Here is a 13,633-nt window from a genome sequence, read left to right on the forward strand (position 1 = left end):
TGGAATAAGATATAAAAGGTGATCGCAAGACGATAATATCATATAGTCTTAAAACCTAGATATATGGTTTATTATTTGTTAATTGATTGTACATTGATTATACGAAAACGCATCAGTAACTTGGTGTTATAAAACGTATTGTTGTGTATAGTTGGTTAATGAATAAGTAAGTGCATATAAGTCGAAGTTTATCTGTAACTTTTATTTAAGAAGGTAAAAGCGATATCTCGGCCGCTCGATGATTTGATTTGACTTATGTGCCGGGCCCGGTCAGAACTGAATTGATGTGTTCGATTAAGTTCTATGTCAAATAAATTAGAGATCGAGAAACCTAAATGCTTGACTAACCATTCCATAGGATTGTCAGCATGATATCTAACAGAGGACTGTACGTTCCCTTATCTAAAGGACAAGATTGATTAGATCAGAGTTGACAGCGTCTTTGAGAGCTACGATTGCAAACTGAATTGTACTTGTATAGTTACTAGACTTATCCAAGTGGGAGACTGTTGGAATAGTGTCTAAGGCTGTAACTATATTGGGCAAGTATTTGACCCGGTTGTGCATGGTCCTTTTGGGTTGCCTTCACCATAGCAACTTGATAGGATGATTTATTAAGAGAGAGTAAATATTATTAATATATTATGAGAATAATATAATGAATAATATATTTGTTATTTGATTAATATAAGTCATAGAATTAATTAGAATTAATTTGGTGACTTAAAGAGATTAATTAAATAAAGGGGTATAAACTGTCAATTGTTTGATAGTTAAGCTTTAGACTGTAAATCCATTTGGATATGGTATGGACGAATTCTAAGAGGTTTAGGATAGCTAAAATCGTCCATATGCTTATCTAGGAATGGATTTGGATAGCCTTAAGAGAAGATTATCCAATTAGGGTTTAGGTTGTAACCCTTAAGGAGTCTACAAGTATAAATAGACCCCATGGCATAGGGAATTCGACACCTTTGAAAAAGTAAGGAACCTCTGGTCGAAATTCCTCCCCTCTCCTCTCTCCCAAATCATCCTCCTTGCTTTGGTGTTTGTAAGCCATTAGAGGAGTGACATTTGTGACTCTAGAAGCTCCAAGACCTCAAGATCATCAAGGAACTCAAAGGTATGATTCTAGATCTGTTTCAATGTTGTTGTTTAATCTAATTAGTAATTAGAAGTCTTGGATTCAAAGCATGTTTATTAGAAAGCCTAGATCCAAGCATTAGGGTTTTGCATGCGCACATAGGAAAGTTCTTATGGCTAAAACCCATCAGTTTCATCTGTCTCTCTCTCTCTCTCTCTCTCTCTCTCTCTCTCTCTCTCTTTTTCTGTGTGTGTTGAGAGAAATCAATGGAACCTAAGTGGGTGTTTGGGCTTGATTTTTGACAGGAAAAAAAATGGAGAAGAATGATGGTAATGAGACTGTCTTGCTTTGTTTGTAACTTTGGGTATGTGTGTAACTTTGGGTACAAGATCTTGTGGTGTTTGTTCTTGTTTGAATCATTGAAGAAGGAAGGAGGTGTTTTTGGGTGATTGTTTCATTTGACAGCTTCAATTGAGAAAGGAACACGTTTCCTTTGTGTGTAACTTTGGTATGTGCGTAACCGTGGGTAACTTGAAGTGTGAAGTAACACTTCAATTTGGTTTTCAATTAAATTATAGGCAATAAAATATGAAAAATTTTGATTTTTCATATTTCGAATATTAAACAAAAGGATTCGCAAATAAAAGTGTTAATGCTACAACCATGCCATAAATGGTTAAAGCTTCCATAAAAGCTAGACTAAGCAATAAAGTACCTCGTATTTTTCCTTTCGCCTCGGGCTGTCTCGCGATACCTTCTACAGCTTGACACGCAAGAGTACCTTGACCAACTCCACCTTCTACAGCTTGACACGCAAGAGTACCTTGACCAACTCCAGGTCCAATAGAAGCAGGGCCGGTCCATTGGTTTTCGATGCCCGGGACAAAATAATAAAAAAATGTCCACCAAACGATAAACCAAACACATCATTTTAAGAGCATCCTCTATCCACTATGTATCTAATTATTAACACCATATTTGATATGAAATATGGATTTACCATCATCTTATTCGGTTTTTATAACATTCCTTTTATGTTAAAATTTGCAAACCTTAAAATTAAAGATATAACCATTCAAAATCCAATCTAAATTTAAAAATAACCCAAATCAAAATCTATCAAATGAACACATCACTATCACCGTCAACCTTCTTCATGTTGAGAATCCCAATCCACCTCCTTATTCCTACTCAGGGGCATCAATTTTTTCAAGAAAAGGTTAAAACGTTGGTAGCATTTTCTTTCAATTAAACCAAAAACAAGACTTATATATCAACTCATGAGTCCAAAGGTTTCATACATCAATAAACACCAAATAAAAGGTGTAGAATTGGTAGTTGCTACAAGATTTTTTTACTCTATTCAATTCCGTTTGAATTTTTAAAAGAGTGTATTGCCTTTTGGGTGCTTAAAAACATAAATTAATATATTCTAATAGAAAATGTGTAACTTTTTAAAAGAATCAATATATATCTTAATGATTTTTCATGGGCAAATATGTAAAGTTATTAAAAGAAAGCATTCTCAAAAGTGGAAATAAAACTAATGCATACTCTGATGCTTGTGGGTTGTTTATAGCAACTAGATTCTTAAGCATTGCGCGATCTCTATGGCTAACAAAAACCTGAAACCTATTAGTTATTTGAAAATAATGTTTCGATAAACATATAAATAAAATTCCCTGTTATTTATTGCAATTGGTCCATTAATGAGCTGCAATAATCAAATGACGGTTTGTAAGAAGCAAATCATAACTCACAGCTTCTGTAATCGGTTTAGGTACATGCAACAACCTCTTCAATCATCATGTTCTTCACTACACAAAACCTAAATATGCAAAAAGACACACAAATACCATCAACCTTTGTAAAATCGGAGGCCAATTCGAAGTAAATATGAAAAAATCATAGACTGATTCTACCTAAAAATGAAAATATCAAAGACTATTTCTAACTAAAAATGCATTCTTCAATAATTGGAGCTAACGAGAATATCCCGAGGGAAGGCTTACAACAACGATCTCTTGGGACTAATATTGTTTCTTGTTGAGGGTTTTTATCATACCCGGAATACTTTTCTGCCTGTCTCCTCGTCTTCTCACCTTGCCCACTGTCTCCTCGTCTTCTGTGTTTGAATCATCATGCTTGTCTTTTATTTGCTGGTTCGATTCAATTTTCCACCTTCAATTTTATTAGGTCGTGCCTTCCTTTTTCATCGGACCGGACTTGTAGTCATACGAATCAAATTCTTATTATCCTAAATGGCACATATATATATATATATATATATATATATATATATATATATATATATATAATGGCTTGAAAAAATCTGATGCCCTGGGCTGTGGCCCAGCTCGCCCTGGGCTTGGGCCGGCCCTGAATAGAAGCAAGCCCTACAGCCAATCCAGCAGCAATAACGGAAGCGACAAAATTCAGTGGATTCATGATAAGTTCCTCGTACCAAAAAAAATGATTGGTGTACTTTGTATGAAACTTGCATCAATGTATTGGTTAAATCATTCATGTATTTGTGTAATGCATTGATTTAATTATTTATGTATTTGTGTGTAGGTATAATTGACAAATTGTATTGGTTCAATATGTGTGTAATTTGTGTGTATTTGATGTATATTTTTAATAGATTTTATGTATATTTTTAGGTTTAATAATATTGTATGTATGTATATATTTATTTGAGATATTTGAAGGCAATAATGCATACATAATATTTATAAATTTTCATATTAAAAGTTTATTACGTATGTTAGTGAGATATATAAAGAATTGAAGATTTATATATAATAAGTATTCAAACTGTCATATATGCTAGTAATTGTTATTAGGAAAATGATATGTGACTAATCTCTCTCTCTCTCTCTCTCTCTTTCTCTCTCTCTCTCTCTCTATATATATATATATATATATATATATATATATATATACTAGGTGTGAGACCCGAGTATTACACGTGTTGATTTAAAAAAGATTGAACATTAAATTAAAGTGTAAACAAAAGATATTTTTTAATGTACAACTTTTAAAAAAAAAAGGAAGAAACCTATTTATTGCAACTTAATATTATATATATATATATATATATATATATATATATATATATATATATTTAATACTTTACATATATAAGTATATAACTCTAATGTTAAAAATTGAAACAAATCAAAAATTGACAAATGGATAATATTTGTTTCAAAAATACTACAAAATGACAAGTGTCAAAACTCATGAGAGATTGACATATGGCAAAAAAAAAACTTTTATTTATTAAGGAGGATAGTGTTTGTTATATAATTTTTAATTACATAACCTATATACATTCCCTCTCTCTCTATCTCTCTCTCTCTCTCTCTCTCTATATATATATATATATATATATATATATATATATATATATATATTCAAATGAGAACCAAAAAAGATTACCCGTAAGAACCACTTTTTTTTTGAAAAATTAAACTTAAAACTCATTATTATGTATCAGATGTCAAACACTCAAGTCCTCAAACTCTCTCACCAAACTTGAAGAACACACCAACCTTACCACCACCTACCACCATTGTACCACTACTGTTGCCGCCTCCTACTATTGGCCAACTACTTCCATCAGATCTATATGCTCCAAACGATTCTAGATCTACAGTTTCAGTTTCAGATCCGTGATTAACGCCACTAGATCTATGATTTTCTGTTCCAAATCTACAAGTTGCGATAAGAAACGAAGATCCACCACTATCGTCAACGATCATCACCGTTGTTATCATCATCCTCTGATCTCCGGTGAAACACCATCAAATCTGCCGCCTCCTTCTATTTCTCTTGCATCCTTCTCATCCTCTCTGATATTTTGTGAAAAACTACCAGATCTGATGTGTTTCAGGTTACATCTGATGTGTTTCAGGTTACATCTCAAGATAAACATTACTGTCTACGTCGCATCAGAGCTTACTCGCACTAGATCTATCATCTTTGTTTCCTCCACTGCAAGATTAGAAGTTTTCTAGTCCAGGTCTATGATTTTCGCCACCACAAATGTCTAGATCTAGGATTTTTTTCAACATCGATGTACAAGTCTACAAGCTCCAACAGGATTTGGTTTCGTTTTCTTCATGTCTCAGATTTGGTGAAACACCGCCAACTTGTCTGCATCTTTTTCTTTCTGATCTCTGGTGAAACACCACCAGATCTATATCAGGTATGTCAATTTTGTGTTAATTATTTTTCCTTTTGTTAAACTGTGAATTTAATATTTTTATCTATTTTTTATTGTTTACTTTTCTTAATATTAGTTTTAACTACTATTAAGTTGTAAATCCAATGTTATTAATACGCGAATCCAAGTTTATGTTCTTATTTGTTAAGATACGTGCATAGATTTTTGTTTCATGACTTAGGTTTTTTAGTTGTTATGTTGTGAATTGAATTTAAAATGTGTTATAATCTTAATGTTTGCTAAAATAATGTGATCTGGGTTTTTTAAGTTGTGAATTGTGATGTTTAAATGTTTTTATTAATTTTTAGTCATGTTAATATTAGTTTTAAATGTTATGAATAAGAAAATGTTAGTTTTATGTTGTGAATACATGATTTGTTACAATTTTAAGTTGTGAATATATGATTTTTTTTATAAGTTTTAAGTTGTGCATGCATGTTTTATATTTATTTTTCTACTTACATCTATTATAGATCTCTACGGTGCATTTTTTTTTATTGTTTTTGTTCTTCTGTTAAGGTGTGAATCTAATGTTTTAATCTCTCATTTGTTTTTTTATAATCTTAGTGTTAACTTCTATTAAGATGTGAATTTTTTGTTTAAACTGTGAAATGACTATATAAGATGTGAAATTTGTGTATTAAATTGTTCGTTCATTGTATTAAGCTGTAAATTTTGTGTATTAAACTATGAATTAATTGTATTAAGAGTGTTAAGTTGATAATATGGTTGTGAATGCATAATTTTTGTATATTAAACTGAGATTTGTTATACTAAGCTATGAACTTTGTATATTAAGATGTGATTTTTGTGTTTTAAATTGTGAACTGACTGCATTAAGCTGTAATTTTTTTTAAATTGTGAATTGACTATATTAAGCTATGATTTTTTTGTATTAAACTGTGATTTTTTGTTTTAAACTATGAATTGAATGCATTAAATTGTTAATTTTCTATACTAAATTGTGATTTTTTTATATTAAACTGTGATTTTTGTGTTTAAAAATGTGAATTAACTGCATTAAACTATAGATTTTCTGTTTAAATTGTGATTTAACTGCATTTTGCTATGAATTTTTGTATAATTTGTGCTAAAATATGAATGATTTATGTATAAATTTTTGTGTTAATTTTCTTATGAAGATATTTATTTTTTTGTTGTATAAATTTGTAAGAATCCACTAGTTTTTATAATTGTTTTGCATTAAATTCAAAACGAGAGAATTAATATGCTTTATTAGACTGTGAATTTAGTACTTAAGTTGTTAATGCATGACTTTATCTACATATCTGATTTGGAAAAAAAAAGGACGAGTACTATGTTGATACAGGTGGTTGGTGGTGGGATGTGATGGTAGAGTTTGAGTTTTTGACTTCTTTGAATTAGTGAATTATTGTAAAACAGTTTGTATAAGTTGTGAATTTTTTTGCATTAAACTGTAAATGGACTGTGTAAATCTGTATTTAATATAACTTTTGTGTTAAAATATGAGAGCATAGACTGATGAAAATATTAGACTGTAAAAATTATAAGTTTGCTCTTTTCATACCAAAAACACAAAAAAAAAAAAAGGATTTTAACATGTTTAATAAGAGTATCATGTAAATATTTATTAATTAATTGGGGTTCTTAGGGTTCTTAATCTTTTATGGTTCTCATTTAAACCACTCCCTATGTATAGTGTGTGTGTGTGTGTGTGTGTATATATATATATATATATATATATATATATATATATATATATATATAGGGAAAGGATCAAATGAGAACATCTAAAAGGTTGAGAACGCGAGAACAAGTATATTCATTTGTGATTCCATGTATTCATTTGTGGAGAAATGATAAATTTTTACGCACAATCAACATGAATATGCTTTTCCTCTTCAATTGAAATTAAAGGTGTAAAAATTTATCATTTCTCCACAAATGAATGCATGGAATCGCAAATGAATATACTTTGTTCTCGCGTTCTCAACCTTTTTGGTGTTCTATATATATATATATATATATATATATATATATATATATATATATATATATATATATAGTGTTATATAATTTTTAATTACATGACCTATATACATTGTGATTACATGAATGGTTCTTATTATCTCGGATGCCTGAATAGCTTATGTGTGTGTGTGTGTGTATATATATATATATATATATATATATATATATATATATATATATATTAAACCATTTACAAACCAATTCTTTCGTACTTTTATAAATATTTTCTAACTTTCTCGATTTGTGTGCCATCGATCTCGACATCCAATAACTTTTCTTGAAAAATGAAGAATAATGGTCTCGGTTACAAGGATTCCAAAAACTCAGACAGATTAATTTTTCGAGTTGCAGAACTCCGAGAAATCACGTTTAAATATTCGCATTTAATTGGATCCGGAACATCCAGTTTTTCGACTTTTGCATTTTTTTTTTAAAATATGTTGATTATAAAATTAAATATTAGATTATAACCTGAGTCCAAAAATGATTTCGGAATTCCATCTGAGATGTGAAAATCCCTTAACGGATAGAAACGGTTTTAGCAGTTTAAGAAAAACAATATTATACTGGTTTGGATTCTTAAAACGGTTGTACATTTTGCTTACGAGCTCCGTTTTGGATGTTCTCTATATTTTTAGAAACATGGAAACATGTACTATGAGACTAGAGTGTTCGTTTTGCTCACAACTGCTTAATATTGTTGATACAAAGTGAACCTCTGGCAATCCCAAGCCAAACTAGAACTGAAATCGCAGTGCATTCCGAGATGTGAAGGGTTTCAAAGTCAAGCTTCTTCTGAGATGAAGACTTATCCGAGACATTCCTAGTTTTCAATGTTATTAAGTCTATACAAGCATGTAATGCTCTTTGTCGTTTAGTACCTGGTTGATTATACATTTCAAAGGACAAAATCGAGTGAATCCTATGTATCAGCTTTTCTGACTTATCATATTTACATTCTCCATGCAAGTCTTGTATTTTGTCTTATTATCTCTCCTTTCCTATTTAAGAAGATGAGATTTTCATGCATTATAACCCTTTTTTAAGCAATATTCTCCTTCACATCAAATTCTAAATATCTTGCATGTCAAATCTCTTTCTCCATCATTCTCATTGTTCTTAAGTTATCTTTACGTTGTTCATACTCATTTCATCTTACTTAAATATTTTGTTTATTACTTTGTTGATCTTTATACTTCAAGGGCAAGAGTGGTTTACCGGACTTGATTGGACCAATATATTATCAGTAGACATTGATCTTAAGTTACTTCAAGGTTTGAGTTTTCAAACCTTGTCCGCACAATGATTTAATCATCTATCAGTTCAAACTGTGAGGTGAGTTTCCTTACTGTACTCATGGGTTAAAGGCACTAATGTCGGCATATTCAGTTATGTATCCTGGTATATAGGATGTTTTTATGCTAGAGTGATATGTTAGATATGTATGATTATCTATTTGCTAGTTTATGTTATCTGTTGCATATGTCGACATAATGCGGTTAGGTTAAGGCAATGTTGCTTTGTGTGGAAGCTGAAAAACCTAGGAGCAAGCCAGACATAAGTTGTGGGCCGGATAGGCATGCCAGACTTATGTTGTGGGCTTAGGAGCAATCCAGACATGAGTTGTGGGCCAGAAATGCAAGCCAAACTTATGTTGTGGGCTCAAGAGTAATCCAGCATGATGGTTGTGGGTCCAGTATGCATGTTGTTATATGTTTGTGTGCTGGTATTTTGGGGAACTCACTAAGTTTTGGCTTATAGCTTATGTGTTATGTTTCAGGTACTTCTGATGATTAGAAGAAAGCAAATGCGTGATCATGCACATCCTTTAGTGATATGTTCTGGGGATTTTGTGATACACTGATTTTGGGATATTAGTATTTGATACTTGTTTTCTCATGACTTGGTTTTGATGGAAACATTGATCTTACTTTAAATTGAAAATGAAAAATTTTATTGTGATTTTGGGACGTTACATGTCTTAAGGTTGATATATCCAACCCGCCAACCCATGTCACGAATAATTATTTGGGTCACATTTGGGTTGATGCATTCTAACCTGCTAACCAGACCCCGACACAATTGTCACCCTTAATGGACTTCATCCTAACCTTTTGTCATATAGTCATTACATCAACTTCTTTTTTATCTTTTCATTTTTATTTTTCTACCTACTATCGAAGGAATCTATCTTTTGAACCCTCCCAACTTTGATGAAAAAATAAAAATACATTTATTACAAAAATAACTGAAATCACGATCATTAAAATATTTATGTACAAGTATGCAGTAACTAAAACATGTGAGAAGGAAAGTAATGTGTGGGTTGAAAATCGTCACCAGCCCGACAAAGCCTTTTCTTGTTGAACTTGCTAAGATTGGAATGGCAGGTCCGTATGTCCCGACAATGGCAAAGCAAAAATTCGGTCAATACCATGCACCTTAATGATATAAATTTTAGGTAAAATTAATATAAATGATAAAAATAAATAAATTATTATATGTAAAGGACAAACAAGTCAATAATATATAAAGATTTCATTTTTGGTATAAAAAATTTATAAATTGTTAATAAATAATTTATCTAAGTTATCCAAACAAATTGTCCCTCTTAAAATGCATTTTTCTCATACATAGTCATAAACTAATAAAAATTCAAAAAGTAAATAACTTAAATAAAATAAGTTTTAAATAACCACGTTCCAAAAACAGCCTTGCCCTAACATCTTGTGATAGATCAACATTTGGTATGTGACTAATTACCAACTTTTAACATAAATTGATCATGGAACTAAAAATTAAAAATTATTTGTGAAAAGTTAAAGTGAACATTTTAAATAGTTTGATGACAAAATTACATAAATGGTCCTTGTGGTTGACAAAATCGATCAATTATGGTCATTATGACGAATTCTTTACACAAATGGTCCTTGTAGTTTCTAAATTTTGCAGAGATGGTCATTTGGGCTAACGGCGTTAACTTTTTTAATTAAGTTCCATGAGAAAGGACATATTTGTCCTTCTAGCATAGGGATCATTTATGTAACTTGTTCCTGCCACAGGGACCATTTATGTAATTTTCTCTATTATTTATTATTGTTTTTACTTAATTTATTTATATATTTTAGGATTTAGATATTTTTAAGGTTTTGTTAGAATATATTGTTTAATGTTTTTCTTTATATTTGTTTCGCTAATATTTTTAACATTTTGTTCAAATGTTTTTTTTTCTTATTTTTATGATTTTTTTTTCAAATATATTTATTGATGTTTTATGATGTTCTATTGGAATAATATTTTCTAATCTTTTATGTTTTGCTCTAATATATTATTTAATTTTTATTAGGTATTTTTTAATATTTTTTGAAAAATTTATAGTCACCGTAATCATAATTCGTAACTTACTTCACTTACAATCATGTTTTTTTCTTTTTATTTTAATATAGATAATGTTATATACTTATTATTTTTAATTAATGTATTTAACTATATAAAACATATAATGTTGTATGAGTAGTATTTTGTAAAGTTTTTTATAAACATTTTTTTGTAAAAAAAAATGTAAATAAGTTTGTTAAACTTGAATATGATTAATATAGATAAGTTAATCGGAATACAAATGACAATCTAAATTCAAAACGGATGTTAGGTTAAGGTTATACATAGGCTAATCAAAACCTATATAACGTTAAAATGCACAAAAGGTCTTTAAAAAAACATTACATTTAAATCCAGTGTGAAATGACCCCATCGTTCTCAGCAAGGTTGTGTGGCGGTCTCAGCTTAGTCTATGTTTACCTAATCTATATTAATCATATTCACGTTTAACAAATATTTTGCACTTTTTTTATAAAAAATATTTATAAAAAAGTTTACAAAAATAATAATTATACAACTTTATATAGTTAAATATTTAAATTAAAAAATAATAGTTATATAACCTAATAAAAGAAAAATGAAAAATAAAAAATAAAAACATGATTGAAAGTAAATTAAGTTACGAATTATAATTACAATAGTTATGCAATCCTTTAACAAATATAAACATACTAAATGTTGAAAAATGTATTCGAAAATAACGTCAAAACAAAAAAAAAAAAAAAAAAAAAAACTAATAAAACGTCAAAATAGAAAAACATTAATAAATGTACTTGAAGAAAACGCCAAAAAGACTAGAAAAAATTATTTGAGCAAAACGTTAAAAACTGTTAGCAATATATATATATATATATATATATATATATATATATATATATATATATATATATATATATATATATATATATATATATATATAACATTAAACAATATATTTAAACAATCTTAAAAAAATCTAAGTTCTTAAATATTTAATTAAATTAAATAAAAAATTTAATAAATAATAGAGAAAACTATATAAATGATCCATGTGGTAGGAACAAATGACATAAATAATCCGTATGCAGGAAGGATAAATATGTCATTTTACATAGGACTTAACTGAAAAAGTTAACACCGTTAGTCAAAAGGACCGTTTTTGCAAGATTTCGAAATCATGAGGATCACCTGTCTAAAGAATTCGTCATAAAATCCATAATTGATCGATTTTGTCAACCACGAGAACCATTTATGTAATTTTGTCTAGTTTATTGATTTTTTTCCAAAGCAATTTATTACATATTGCATAGATCAAACAAAATGCCACTATAATTATTACTGAAATAATTAACACACCAATGATTTTATAAGATAACTAAAGCAGAAACATCACTCTATTCCACTAAAATCTTAATATATTATTATATACCTAAATATTTGAATCATCGTCTTGCAAATATTTGAAAGGTGGATTGAATATGGATGTACATAGATGGTGCAAAACATAATGATTTGGTGAAAATGAGAAATGCGAAATTAGTATTTAAGTATATGATAAGATGTATGTACAATGACCTCGATAATTACGTGTGTCTGTCTCCATCAAACAAATATAATGCCACGATGAATTTGTATCTAATGTCACCATCCATTTATTTAATCGTCAACTTGTGTTTCTTTCTATAAAAATCAATATAAAATCTTTGATGGTGAGTGAAGCAACTAGAAATATCACAGGGCACAAATGATAGCAAAAAATCACGGAGACATCATGAAATCTATTTTACTTTTGTCTATCCTTTTATTAAAAATTAAATTAAATTAAGACAAAAGATATGCAAGTATTCATATGAGTCGTTGATTAAATAAGGAAAATCCTCTAATTATTTACGTGTATATAATTGATATATCTTCGTGCATCTTAGATTATCAAATAAAGATTCTGATAAATATACTACGTTAAAAATAAATATGTTAATGATATTACCTTTGAAATCAATTGTTATACTAAATTGAATATCAAAGTATTCATTAATAAAATTATATAAATATTGGTTAGTATTGCTTTTAATTATTATTATGAACAATTTTTTTTTATTTGATCACATTTTTAATATTGACTATGATAATTAATTATTTGAAATGATAACAATTGTTTGTAAAGTCAAGGAGTTTTAAATAATTACCGAATCAGACTTATATCTAAATATTTAAATATTTTTAGATATTGTAAATGATAACATTTAACTAGTTTTTTTTTAAGTTTATTTGATATTTTTATTTAGGTTTTGGACATGTTAAAATTATACATTTAATAACATATCAAACTAGTAAATTTAATATATAAGGTGGAAAGAAGGGTTATGAGATTTCAAATGGATATGGTGAAAAAAAAATGTTTCTTTTATTATATATATATATATATATATATATATATATATATATATATATATATATATATATATATATATATTGATAATAGGTTGCTAGATCTTGCATTTTGTCCCACTTTTTTCTTGATTTTGTTGGATGGGATAGTGAGACTACATAATGGTTGCAACTTTATGAATTTCTGGATCATTTGATGTAGTTTACGGCTTAGATATGAAGTTTAGTGGTTTGTTTGAGCCATACATAAGATTTTGGTCATAAAACCACCCATTTTGACCTAAGTTGAGTCCAAGTCTTACATTGGACATGCAAGACTAAAAAACATCAAACTTTAGGATGGTTTTACTGTTATAAGCTCTTCTGGAGCAAATGGACTTGAGACTTAAGTGATTAAGTGTTCCTTGATTAAGTACTTGCTATTTTTAGCCTTCTTGGATCTAAGACTTGAGATCTAGACCTCTTGGTGGGTCTCAAGGGATAAATGTGGAAACTTTATCCATTTGGGCATTAGAAAAGATTATATCTTGACTTTGGAACCCTTGGTATTGGAAGATTCG

Source organism: Lactuca serriola, chromosome 5 (genome assembly GCF_051521515.1).
Source record: "Lactuca serriola cultivar US96UC23 chromosome 5, Lser_US96UC23_V15, whole genome shotgun sequence".
NCBI lineage: Eukaryota > Viridiplantae > Streptophyta > Magnoliopsida > Asterales > Asteraceae > Lactuca > Lactuca serriola.